Genomic DNA, 12,853 nt, shown 5'->3' on the forward strand with positions numbered 1-12,853 from the left:
AACTGGCCACGCATACGCGTTACACATAAAGAAAACTACAACGTTACACATAAAGGGTTACACATAAAGGGCTGGCTGCATGGCTGGCCCATGCAGCCAGCCCGTTCGCCTGGAATCGAATAATTCCTGTATTCCTGTAGACATGTATTCCTGTATTCTGGATGAATAATTCCTGTATACATGAATGCACAGTAAAACGTATAATTTTATTTATAGTAGTTTTAAGTCATTTTTATGCTATTTTGAAAACAATAATTTTCAAGATTTAATCTGCTCTTACTTGCCCCCGGATATGCTTTCGGGGGTAAGGTAGTTGAGATTTTCAAAAAAAAAAAAAAAAAAAAAAAAAAAAAATCTTTCCTACTATTTATTAAGATGTTTTTTTTTTATATTTAAAGAGTTTTTACAAATTTAAATTATAGAAACTATAATATTTTGCTTACTAACAGTGCAACTTAAATATAAATGTTTCGTATAAATGCCTTGCTTTTAAATACTGAAAATCTCAGTTGAATGCTTGGAAACGTAAACTTTTAGAAAGGCTCTACACATTCTAATTCTTCAATGTATTGACTAAAAATGCTTGCAATTCCTTCCTTCACAAAGAGAACTTTCTTTGATCAGCAACTCCAGCTTTGAGTATCCTGTTCTTTCTTTCAGTTTGGTGTGCACGTTTATGTTTTCTTCAAAACTACCCATTTTTTAACCTTAATTTTGTCAGAGAAACTCGCATCTCTTCAAAAACTTCCGCATAAATATACGAGTTTGCTTTACTTCATAAAAATTGATTTTAAATAAGCAATGTTTATTTATGTTATAAAATTATTATTCCTTCAACATGACAGTTTGTTTTTTTATTGTTAGGTTTTCGAAAGCAGGTTTTTGGGAGTGCAAGTGACAGCTAGGATTAATATATTAGATTTCAGGAGTTAGCGGAGGACGAAATATATCCTCAATGAATTAAGGCACACTTCAGAAATTGGGAAACTGGGGCAAGTAAGTGCCCTGGGCTCCCAACTGGCTTAAGGGTAGAAAGTAGAGGGGGAACAAGGGTAATTTCCCGGGTGGGTCATCATTACAAGAAGGCTGCCATTTGGGATTTGTCTTGATATTGACCGTTATTTCTTATCTATGTCAAATGCACTTTTGCTGGATAAGCTGCAGGCTTGGGAGGGATAAAAATAATATCATTCTTCGAAACAAGGTGGAGCAAAACTATCTCAAAGGGGTGGAACCTCAAGAGAGAAAAGGATAAAATGCACATCGCATTAAGTTGTTTCCTTATATGTTTTTAAAATTATGTTGAATAATTAATATTTACTTTTTACCCCCATATTGTAAAAATGATGTATTACTAATAAACTACTAGTTAATTGTAAAATTTTTTTGCTTAACATAAAACCCTGCTATGAGCGTCGTCAAACCTGAATAGTGGTTAGTGACTCTGACTGTCATACCAAAGTGCCCGGGTTCGAATCCTGGAGAAGTAGTATGTATGTTTATAAATGCAAGCTGTCTGTGAGGCATGCTGCACTCTAGATATGCGGCGAGCCGAAAGTTTTCTCGAGAGTATGGTGGTAGGGAAAGAGGTGGGGGAAGACCTGTGGATCCGTCCCCCCAGGGTTCTGTCCTTCAAAACTGGGGGGAGGGCGGAATTGAGCAAAGTCCTACTGTCACCTGTATCCAAGATCTTACTGACGACATGTGCAATCTTGCCTCCCTCCCACGATGAATTTCGTGGTCAACGCTAAATTTTTTCTTGACGTACTATTAATTTAATGCTATAATTGCTTCACGAACTCTTGCTATAATTGCTTCTTCTTTAATCTACAACATCTTATTACGGACTTTCACTGAATTTTGGACTTTAAAATTATGCTATGCGAAAGAAAAAGTTATGCACATCACCTTACGTTATATACAGGGTAGGGAAGTATTCCCAGGAACCTGCCTGAGTGACTTCGTTACTTAACAGAATTTCGTGGGAACGAGGCAAGATTTCACATATTGCTTCGCTTGATATAAGACAAGCGAGATTAGTCACAACACCAACAGCAACCTGCTATCAGCAGAAAGCGTGTTAAAAATTGCAATTTTACAGTAATAAAGTCAAAGAACTTTTTAAATATTATTTACGTAATGTTTTTACGACATTTACTTTTTAGCATCATATTTACAACACATATATTGTGTTTTGAATTAAGGCAGTTATGTACGCCAAAATAATTCTTCGTTAAAAAAGTAAAGTTAAGCGTTTGTATTTCATTTTCTTATTATTTTGAATGAAGCTGATTAAGCAGTGCAGTGAAAATATAACTAAAACAATGTTTGAGAAATTTTCTGCTTTTAGTAAGTTAACCGCAGACGCAATCCAGAACCCTTTAAATTTACTTATTCACTGCCTCTATACTAATCGAATCGAAATCATTTACAGAGAACTAAAATCTTTGTTTAAATTTTTTTCATTCATATAATCTGGCGTCAAGTTTACTGATAAATAGAAAGAAAATTTAAATATGCTTAATTTCATTATTTACATTTACCTTTTTAAACAAATTATTTTACTTAGGAATACTAACGGGTAGATTTTGATTGCAATTTTTGATAATTTGTATTTGATTTATTGTCTAATATTAATAGCAATTAGAGTCGCTTCTTTCCAATTTTAAACGAAGTGTTCGAAATTAATATAGCAAGCAATTTTTATCCTACAGTCCAGGAATGGTCAGGTTTATGCGAGGTTCAGGTTCAGGTTGTAGTGCAGCGGACACCCATTGTTTAACCATTGGTAGTGTGGGTATTTTTCCAACTGCACTATGAATCTTTATTTGAACATTATGTTTTTGAAGAATTTTGACATATTTACAATTTTACATACGGTTACAATATAATTGTAAAATATGGTACCTTTCACACTCGAATACGTAATAGTAAATATAAAACATATATATATATATATATATATATATATTTGTAAAAGAATAGCACCACTCGCCTACAACAACCGCATATGGCTCGCAAGCTACGCTATGACAACCCTTACTATAGACAAATTGTAGAGAAATTTCATCAATACAATGAAATGTCGTAAGGAAAATATTTGGATCAAACCCGTAAAAATTATTTTATGATTAGCAATATAAACATTTTCATATAAGAATGCAAATGAAGGAAATATTGGCTTATTGAAAAATATTTGCCAAATATTTATGAATAAATGAAAAACTCCTTCATTTAAACTGAAATGAAATTAATATGCATTTTTTGAATAATTTTAAAGGAGGAAAAAAGAGTTATAAATTTACACTGCACAGCACATTCAGTAGTATAAGGCACATCATTCTGTGGTAGTGATCTGAACAGTACAGTTTATTATACGTATTATTGTTATTTTGAAGAGCGCATTCATATTCTCAGTTTCACAGCCTACCAGTGGCTCAGCGATAAAAATCCCTAAAAGCTGGTAATTTTACTTTGGTTCAAATCCTGGCTAACGTGTTGGCTCCAAGATATTATTCGTAGTTTTTCTCATGTGTAACGTGAAACCAGTGTGCCTTGAGAGCCCTTCATGAAGGCATTTCCTCATTTTACACAGTCCTTGTGTGCCTCTCTTTTTAGCCCTTGTAGGCTTTGCTTTTCTCAGTTTACCTAACTTAATTTCTAATTTTCATTTGTCAGACAGCATGAGATGAAATTTAACCCTTAGTTACAGTTTTGAAAAGTAGCATTATAATTATAAGGTAAGATATTAAGAGATTTATATTGTAATTGTAGGAATATTTAGTCTCTCTATCTTTTGATTTTTTAATTAATTAATTCTTTAAGTCTAGAAACAAAGTGTCGCTTCGTTTCCTATTCATTTAAATTCATTGTTATGCCGCAGGATTCTTATCAACTTATTCTGTTTGTCTTTTTCTCCTTCCAAAACTTAGCAACACTGTCGAAATTATGACAAATCTCGGGAGAAAACAGAAGATGTATATATTCGAAGCTACACTTTCAATTTTAAGCAGTTAATTAACGAGGCTGAGCGAACAGTTGGTAGTATGGAATGAAGTAAGGTCTAAGTAATTGGACTATCCTAATCTAATTATCCAGGGGTGGGGAACCCCACACATTTAGAATCGTCACTTACGATCATAAATAACAAGGGACATTAGTAGAATAGATAATCTCATTACGCGTAATCTGATATAGCATATCGTCTTAGTCAAGCATCGACAATACCATGCGCTTTCGTTTGAAAAAAGTGGCAAATCATTTCGTAACTGTTATAAATAATTATCTCAAAAATCTGAATTTCTTATGTTGTCTCTGGCCACAAATTGAATTAAATATTTTTTTCGTGAAATTTAGTAAAACTTAAAGTTTTTCCTTTTACAAACGAATTTTACGTTGTGGAGAAAACAATACAAGCACGTATAAGAATAACGATGACAAAATTTAAAGAGGAAAGCATTCAGAATTTAAATTCCTATAACTTTGAACATAATTTAGGGTTCAAATAAAAATATATTTAAAAAAAAATTAAAGAAGGTAATCGATCACTTGACAGCTTTCTGACCGATTTCTAAACTAGCATAAATGCGTAATAACTAAAGCTGAGAAAGCATATCGGTAATCTAAAAATTCCCAGATAAATAGTTTACAGTAGATAATTGTAAACTATTCACTACTTTTATTAATAATAATGAAAATAATTTGGGTAATCATTTCCAAACTGTGAACTGCAAAAATTTCATTGATTCAATTATAAAATTCAAAAGGAAAAAGATTTCCGAAACTTAGAGGCATAGAATTAGATTTGTTAGAATATGATTAAACGCACTATTTATCTATGAAGCACAGAATAATGAAACACAAATTTTATCTAAACGGCTATTTATCTAAGCAAAAGGACTTCGTGGAGGATTTTGTAAAGGAAACCTACTATTTTTTACGTTACACCTAGAAACGGTGACAGGTGAGCGGGTACCGACACCTGGGCAGCTTACAAAGACTATTCTTGTATTCTCCAGAAACAGCAACTGTAGAATGAAAAACTCTTTGGCGCTCCAGAAGCGAGGCGTCGGGAGCTTGATAGAAACTTTTCACTGTACACGGCCATACGAGTACAAAGTATAAGATAACAACATTAAGACAGCTTCCCAAACCTCCGGCAGACAGCCTGTTTGCCGGGATTCGATTTCGGTTGGAACTGCTACTGTTCACCTTCCGTATTCGCTTGGTTGTCAGGTTAGGGTTGTAACGCATTTATATACCTAGCGTATAATATATGCTTTGCATTTAAAAAGTAACTGGAGAGATATTCTCAAGTTATTCTTATCAAATTTATCCATCATGTATCCATCAACTTCGTAATTCAAACAGCGTTGTCACCCCAAGCTTTCGTAAACTTCTGTTACAACTGTTAATTTAGTACCAAAAGGTTTTATTTGTTTCTTTCTGAGATTTGAGAGAGGAAAAAAAATAGCAAAGAAATCTGAAAACTCCACATTGCAATTCAAACACCAGTACTATCAAAAGAGAAACTATGAAGCAAAATCGCTTCATTTTGCTACAGTTGAGTTACAAAATCGTTTAGGAGAATATTTTCTTTCTCTTTCAAGATCCACCCCCCCCAAAAAAAAATCCAAAAGTAAAACTGGTATGTCTGAATGGCGAAGATATCTGAGTACTGCTTCCGATGAAAGTTAAATTTTGTATGTCGGAAGCAAGAACTGAATGAAAAGAATAATATTTAACAGCATATTGAATCACGTCAGTGTACAAGTGCTGTTCTCATATGTAACGCAAAACATCGACTAAGGCAATTATGTTTCAAACACCTTCAATTTACAAAATAAATAAATAAAATCAGTTGCAGATTTTTTTATTATGTCAGGAAGTTGAGAAGGAGACAATTACAAAACCTGCAAAAAAGTTTTAAACTCGGTATTGTGGGTAGTAGTCTCAAATATAGAGTAAAGTCTCAAAAATATGCAAAATTACGCAACATGTTGATGATGTCACAACTGCGCGCGCACGAGTTAGGTTATAGTACCGTTAGGTTCTATGTTACAGTCGACGATGAGCAATTATGGAAGCGACGTACCGGATTTGCTTGTACAAAATCAAATATAAAATGCCCGAAAATAAAGATGCACTAAGAACGCAGCGCAAGATTCAAGCAGTAAAGCTAACGATTTATTAAAAGATGATAATACAAAGCTTTTAGTTATAAAAAGGATTTGTTTGGTTTATTTGATTACGACTAAGCACTTAAGTCTCTCTGCTTAAGAGAGGGATGACTTAGAAGACTTTCTAAGAGAAACTAGTTGGTATGTACGTTATACATGGGGAAACCCACATAACGCCAATGCAGGCTGATCGTTCGTGGGACTCAAATCTCCGTCGGAACTACTAGTGTTCAGCGGTTTTACCGCTCGACCGCTGGTGGGCTTTGGAAAAAGGAAAGAGCGCAACAGGCGATATTATGAAGATAAAATAAGAAGAAAATAAAATCGACTGAAGTTTTTTTTCGAAGAAATCAAGGTGCTTCAAGTTCTTCTACTGTTGCCAATAATCAGTTGCAAAATTTAGATGTAGCTCTAGCAGATTATAGTGGAAAGATTCTTCGACGGTGTCTGTCAAAGGAAACAAAAAAAAAACTGATCAGTTGTGTACACAATATTTAAAAATCTTAGGAACTAATTCTACGCATCTAAGCCCAACAAACATTTGAAGTAAATGCAACCGAAAGCCTCCAGTCATTTATTTTCTTGTATGTGTAGAAGCATAAAAAATCGTGTTCAAGACATGCATTATTTAAGAAACCACTTGTTAAAAACTTTTTGATGCATTATTGTGCCTGATCATCCCATCATTCCAAGAAGCATCCATTTAATATTTTCACGAAAACATCAACAAGTTCAAGGTAAGTTGCCGAAAACAACAAGTTCAAGGTAAAATGACCTTGCATTAAAAACAAAATCTAGTATATGCTATATTAATTACTACCTTTTCTCGGTCGGCCTGATTGATGCACTGCAAAAGCATCTACGTTGCTTTATCCTGAGATTTTGATCTCTGAAATGTTTCTTTTATAACTTCTGTTATGTAGAGATTTTTATAGTCAGATCTTGTTTTGTAAATAATCTTAACGAAAATGCATTATTGCGTTTAAACCGAATATTGCTAACAAATACAATGCAAAATACTAAAAATAAAATTTTATTGACGTTCCAAAGTTTTTATTAATTGAAAATCCTAAACGATGGCCTAATAATGAACGTAAGACTTCCATCTTTATTTAGTTTCCGCTCGGTTAAGACAATTTTTCCTGCCACAGAATTCCCCTCTCATATGTTTATTTTGTGTTTCTTCTCTTTTACATAAACGAAGCAATCAAAAACATTGTAATAACTATTACAGTTGCAGCACAGCAAATCTTGTTATAAGAAATTCAAAACAATGTGCAGAAATCTTGAGGTGTGCACATACTAGAGTGCTTTTAAACAGCCTAAGTCAGAAGTAGAAACCCACTCGAAGGCCCTTAAAACTATTCACAATAGCAGAAATATTTTGAAATTGCGGAATCATTTTGCGAAACTTTACAAGACATTTATGTATGTAAACAAAACGTTAATGTTGTTAGAAGTCGTATATGGATTACACAACAGATTCAAAAGTTGTAGTTTACAACAATTTCTTGCATAATTAGTCAAAATGTTAAACATTTAATTAATAAGAAAAGGGAAAACATCATATGTGTTTATGCCGAGAACTGAATCAAGGATTTTCCAGCAAGCTAAATTATCTAAACAAGAGGTTCTCAACCTTTTGTAAAAATATTACAGAAAATATATTCAGCCATTTGCACAATCTATTTTCTATTTATATTAAATATGCACACATAAAAAATTAAATTAAAAATTGGTTACCATTTTAATTATCAGAATTTAAGTTAGGGGTTTCCAACCCTATGCCCGTGGGCATCATGGCGCCCGCCGATCGTTTAACGTGTGCCAGCCGCTGTGCGATCGCAATAAAAATGTTTAAGTTTTCAATAAAATTCTCTGTAAAAATTTTCTCATTTTTAATTAAATAAAATTGCGTCCAACACAGGTACCAACACAAAGCGAAATGCTACCGATCTCTTTTTTATTTAATGTACGTATATTCAATTATAAATTCAGGTTGAAACTATCCACCTCTATTCAACTATAGATTTACTTTGAAAACGTAAATTGTGCCTGCCGTCCAACAGATATTCTATAATGTGCTCTTAGGGAGAAAAATGTTGGGGACCCAATACTTTAATTGTAAATTTAGAGTGAAATTTGGGTCTGTTTAAGAGATATCAATTTCTTTATGTCTGGCCTTATTTCACTAGTTTTAATCGTAAGTTAGGAGCCACTTTTATTCTGTTCCGTATTTATTTTTCAAATATAACATAGAAGAAAAGCTTTGTTCACACAAATAGGGTGTGCAAAATAACAAAGGGCAAAAAGGTAATAAAAATTTAATAGTTTTATTTGAAATGCCTTTAAATCCTTTTTTTTGGGGGGGGGGGGAGTTGAGCCAAAATTTAACGAGTGTGTTATCTTTGAAATCTTCAGTTAGAGTTCGATCACAAGAAATTTCTATAAATTATTCTTTTTCTTCATAAGATTGTTGAATTTAATAGTTAAAAATACTTTGTTTCTTTTGCGTACCACTTATTTTTCTCTTGTGTACCACTCTGAACTCTGAACTGAGAATCTCTGAACTAAACAATGTACCACGTGGGTAAGAAAGGACGAATATCTTCCTGACTGAGAAAGTGTCCGCTGGAAATATCGTGGCAAAAACATCGCGGACGAAAACGCCGCGCATAAGATAACGGAGGGCGATAACATCGCTATACGTAACATCTCGGAAAAAAAGAAAGCAGGGCGAAAACATCGCAGTTCTAATGGCCTTAATAAACATCGTCATAAAGTAAAGCGGTTTTAAAACATCGTCGTCGAAAATAAATCACTTACAAATCATCGCACGCCGATAATATCGCAAACACATGTTTTTCAGGCTTTAAAAGTTGTAAATATTCGACAGTGATTTGTGAGCGTAAGCAGGAATAAGGAATATTTTTACCTTTACTATATCATATTTTTCATTTAATTAGTAATTTCTTGCTAAAAAAGTAAGAAGGAAACTTAAACATTCAAAAATTGAAATTGAGTGGAAAGTTAAAGCTACTCGTAACAGTTAATAGAATTTTAAACTTGTGGGGCTAGCTATTAAAGGTCATTATTTAATTAATTTCATTTATAAAGTTGTAGTGGTAGTTTTTCATGAAAAATATGGTTTAAAAATTATTGCAAAAGAGAAGACGAGTAACTACATTTGGTTATCTGCATTAAAGTGGTTGAATTAATTCATTTTGATTTTTAATTGTTAAAATTTCCTTCTTGTTTTTTTGGAAAAATCTATTAACGATTCAAAATTATTAAATATAGATGGAAAAATATTCCTCACTCCTCTCAGAAATCTTTATGAAATATACATATATAACTCTAAAAAGCTGAAAAACACATATCTGCAATGTTAACGGCATGCGATGATTTATAGATGCTTTATTATTTACAACGATATTTTCTACGATGATATTTTGTACCGCTTTATTTTTGACAACGATTAATTTTTACCACAATGTTTTAGAACTACGTTATTTGCGCTTTGTGTTGTTTTCTCTGCCAGATTTTCTTCCGCGATTTTTGCGCCTGTAGCCAATGAGAAGTGTCATAAAAACAAAATAAAGCGATTATGAAAGATTTCGTCTGAACAGAAATAATTCTATGAAAGCCGCCTGGGTGTCCTGACCCTGCTCTCACCTGTTCACCCGAACAGAAGGAACATAGAGAGAAAGTCGTGCAGAAACTTTCGTCTAAAGTTCTATATCATTGGAATAAATGAACAAGTCTTAACATAAAAACGTTTATTATAATTTACTAATCAGTTATCTTTAACTTTTACCTCTTATCTTCTGATTTCATATGCATGAAAGCTCACTTCAGAAAAACATGCGAATGAGCTAATGTAAAGCTGAAACGAGAAACGAATATAAACAGAAAGCATTAACTCCAAGTAACAATTGTGTGATTTAACATCCATTGAAATGAATTATTACTAAGATTACTTTTTTCTGTCCGCATTACCGGGTTTAATTTGATCGATTTATTACTCTAATAAATGTCATTTTCTGAACTCAACTAATATACAAGTTTGGGCAGCTTAGGAAAAAAAAAAGCTTTCCCAAGAATTCTGCCTCAAGTTAAAATGTCGTAAAGAGAAGAATCAGTTACCATAAGAAATAAGGGAAAAATAATTTTGAACGTTCCAAATAGTACGAAAAACAAAAATGACATTGTAATATACCAGCACATATAAAAATTTCATTTTCCGAAAGCTAGAAGAAATCAAGAACACTGGAAGGTGAACTTGAAAGATTTATCAGGTGGACTGAATTTCTTAATTAAAGCAAGTACACCTGTGGGACTGCTTTTCCGTGCATTGAAAAGATCTTAGGCTGTAAGTTTAAAATAAGGCAAAATAAGGCGCATTTGTAGATCCATATCTAAGAAGAAACCAGAGCCATGACTACGCATTTTTTTACCTGAGGCAAGAGAATCATTTTCTGCCTCTGTATAAAACACAGATCAACTATACCCGTAAACTTTTGTAAATAACTGCTTTGCTTTTGAAATTATTACAGTTAAATGGCTTTTAAAAGTATGAATCTCTGCAGTATTTACATCAAGTGTATTTTAGGATATTTTAAGTTTATTCTCTAGTCATCAAATGCAGTAGCATCCATTTTTTCACAGTCAAAAACTGAGAATCGGAAGTGCATACGTTATTTTATTATAACAACTCACCGTAAGAAAATTAATGTGGAATGAAATTTATACAACGTATAAATCGACAAAAATGAATCGGAATCAATAACCTAATGATTACGTGTAATTATGTATGGGTGGTCGTGATAAAAAATAAATAACGAAAATCGTAACAAATAAATATTTTTAAATATTTGACAGAGATATTAAATGATATAGATTGTAATATAATAAAACAAAACATAGATTTTGAGTTTAACTGGGATTTTAGAAAAAGAGATATTAGAATTTAATTCACTACTTGAAAAGTATTCAATTACAATTTTTTGCAGCTAATTGTACAGTATATAAATAACTGAAAAATTATTGCTGTTAGAGTAACCATAATAAGCAGTAAATCAAATAACTCGAAATAACTCTAACATTAATTAGTTTCATGTTTTTTTTATTAAAAACAGTCTATTTAAAATCATTGCCATGACAAAACAGTGAAAAGTTATTTTATTTCGATAATATGGTCTTCACATAAAATTTAAACAAAAATCAGGCGGTCTTAGTGTTCTAATCAGTCGTTCTTAGGGTTGCCTTATGCATATAATTACATACTATTTTTCGTGTCAAAGTGTAAGTGGTTTACTAGAACATTTTGGTTGCAGTTCCGCAGGTCGTAACTAAAAAATTCAAGCAGCCTCTTCTCTAATTGAATAGTTGCACATTTCAGTGTTTGCTAATCTGAAACTGACCCATACATCGGCATACTTGGTTTAAAAGGATTCCAATAATTCTAATATGTTTGTGTAATCCTCCAAACAAGATTTCTCTTTGAGGAATAAAAAATAATAGGCGATGGATGACTCAAATTATTTTGCAAATAGGAATTACCGCACTTGTTATGGTCAAGATAAAGAACCACCTTACGAACACTTTTCCCCTTTGAAAATCCCAAGAGTATGAGCTAACGAAAGCAGTTCATCTGAAAAGTATAGATTAGAAATGAATGCGACAAATTTGATGTTTTTTAGATAATGTAATTCTTCTTCAATGTTTATGGAATTAAAATCTATGTTTCCCTTGAGCAACTATGAATCTAACGATCGAACTGTCAGTTACAACTGCTAAGACATTTGACATTAATAACCCTGGCCAGTTTGAAATTAATGACCTTTAAAGGTCATTGAAAATAATCTATTGTCAGACATCTTTTGAAGTTGGCTGTCCTTTATTCCTTGCAAGCTTAAAAACTCTTGATTAAAGCCGTAGGCTTTGAATGAATTCTTGCTGAAAAAAAACTTTATTAATTAATATTCGATTAATGTCCAAAAGTATTTGATCGTTGTAAAATACTGAAGCTTATGTCCATGAAAAAGACAAGTTCAAGGTAAGTTGAATAGGGTTAACTCTCATTCAGAAGAATCATAAATTTAAGACATGCAGAACACAAAAATGTCCCATAAATTTGAGACAAGATTGCCTTATCTTTCGGTTAAAAGCCTGAAGCATTCTAGCTTCCGAATGTAGCACTATAACTTCTGTTGAAAACAAGTATCGTTAACGGTAATGCTTTGATAATGTTGGCCTGCGGTCGAATAAAATCGTAATCGATAATAAATCTTACGCTTATGCTAGTTCTGACGTTAAAATTCTTAATTTGTCTACTTTTTTACTATACAAAATTAGTCTCCTGTTAATGTTCTTGGTCAAATTTAGATTTTAGTATTGCTCTCATGTGACATAAGCATTAAATGACATTTATTTGAAGCACATTTTGTTATCCAATCTTTGTACTGTATACCGTACCATTTATACCGAATGTAGAGGATAATAGGTTTTCTTTAAACCTGCATTTACGCAGAAAAGCATTAAAAAATATATTTAAATTATTCTTAACTTTTATCTAAACGTAATCTAGTATAATATTTCTAGAGCAGTAAATCTCGAAATATCACCTCTACCTTAGCTGATAATCAAACTCTAGGCTTACCAAGTATTAGCTG

This window comes from Stegodyphus dumicola, chromosome 1 (genome assembly GCF_044657685.1).
Source record: "Stegodyphus dumicola isolate Sdum_Otavi_A_Nest chromosome 1, ASM4465768v1".
Lineage (NCBI taxonomy): Eukaryota > Metazoa > Arthropoda > Arachnida > Araneae > Eresidae > Stegodyphus > Stegodyphus dumicola.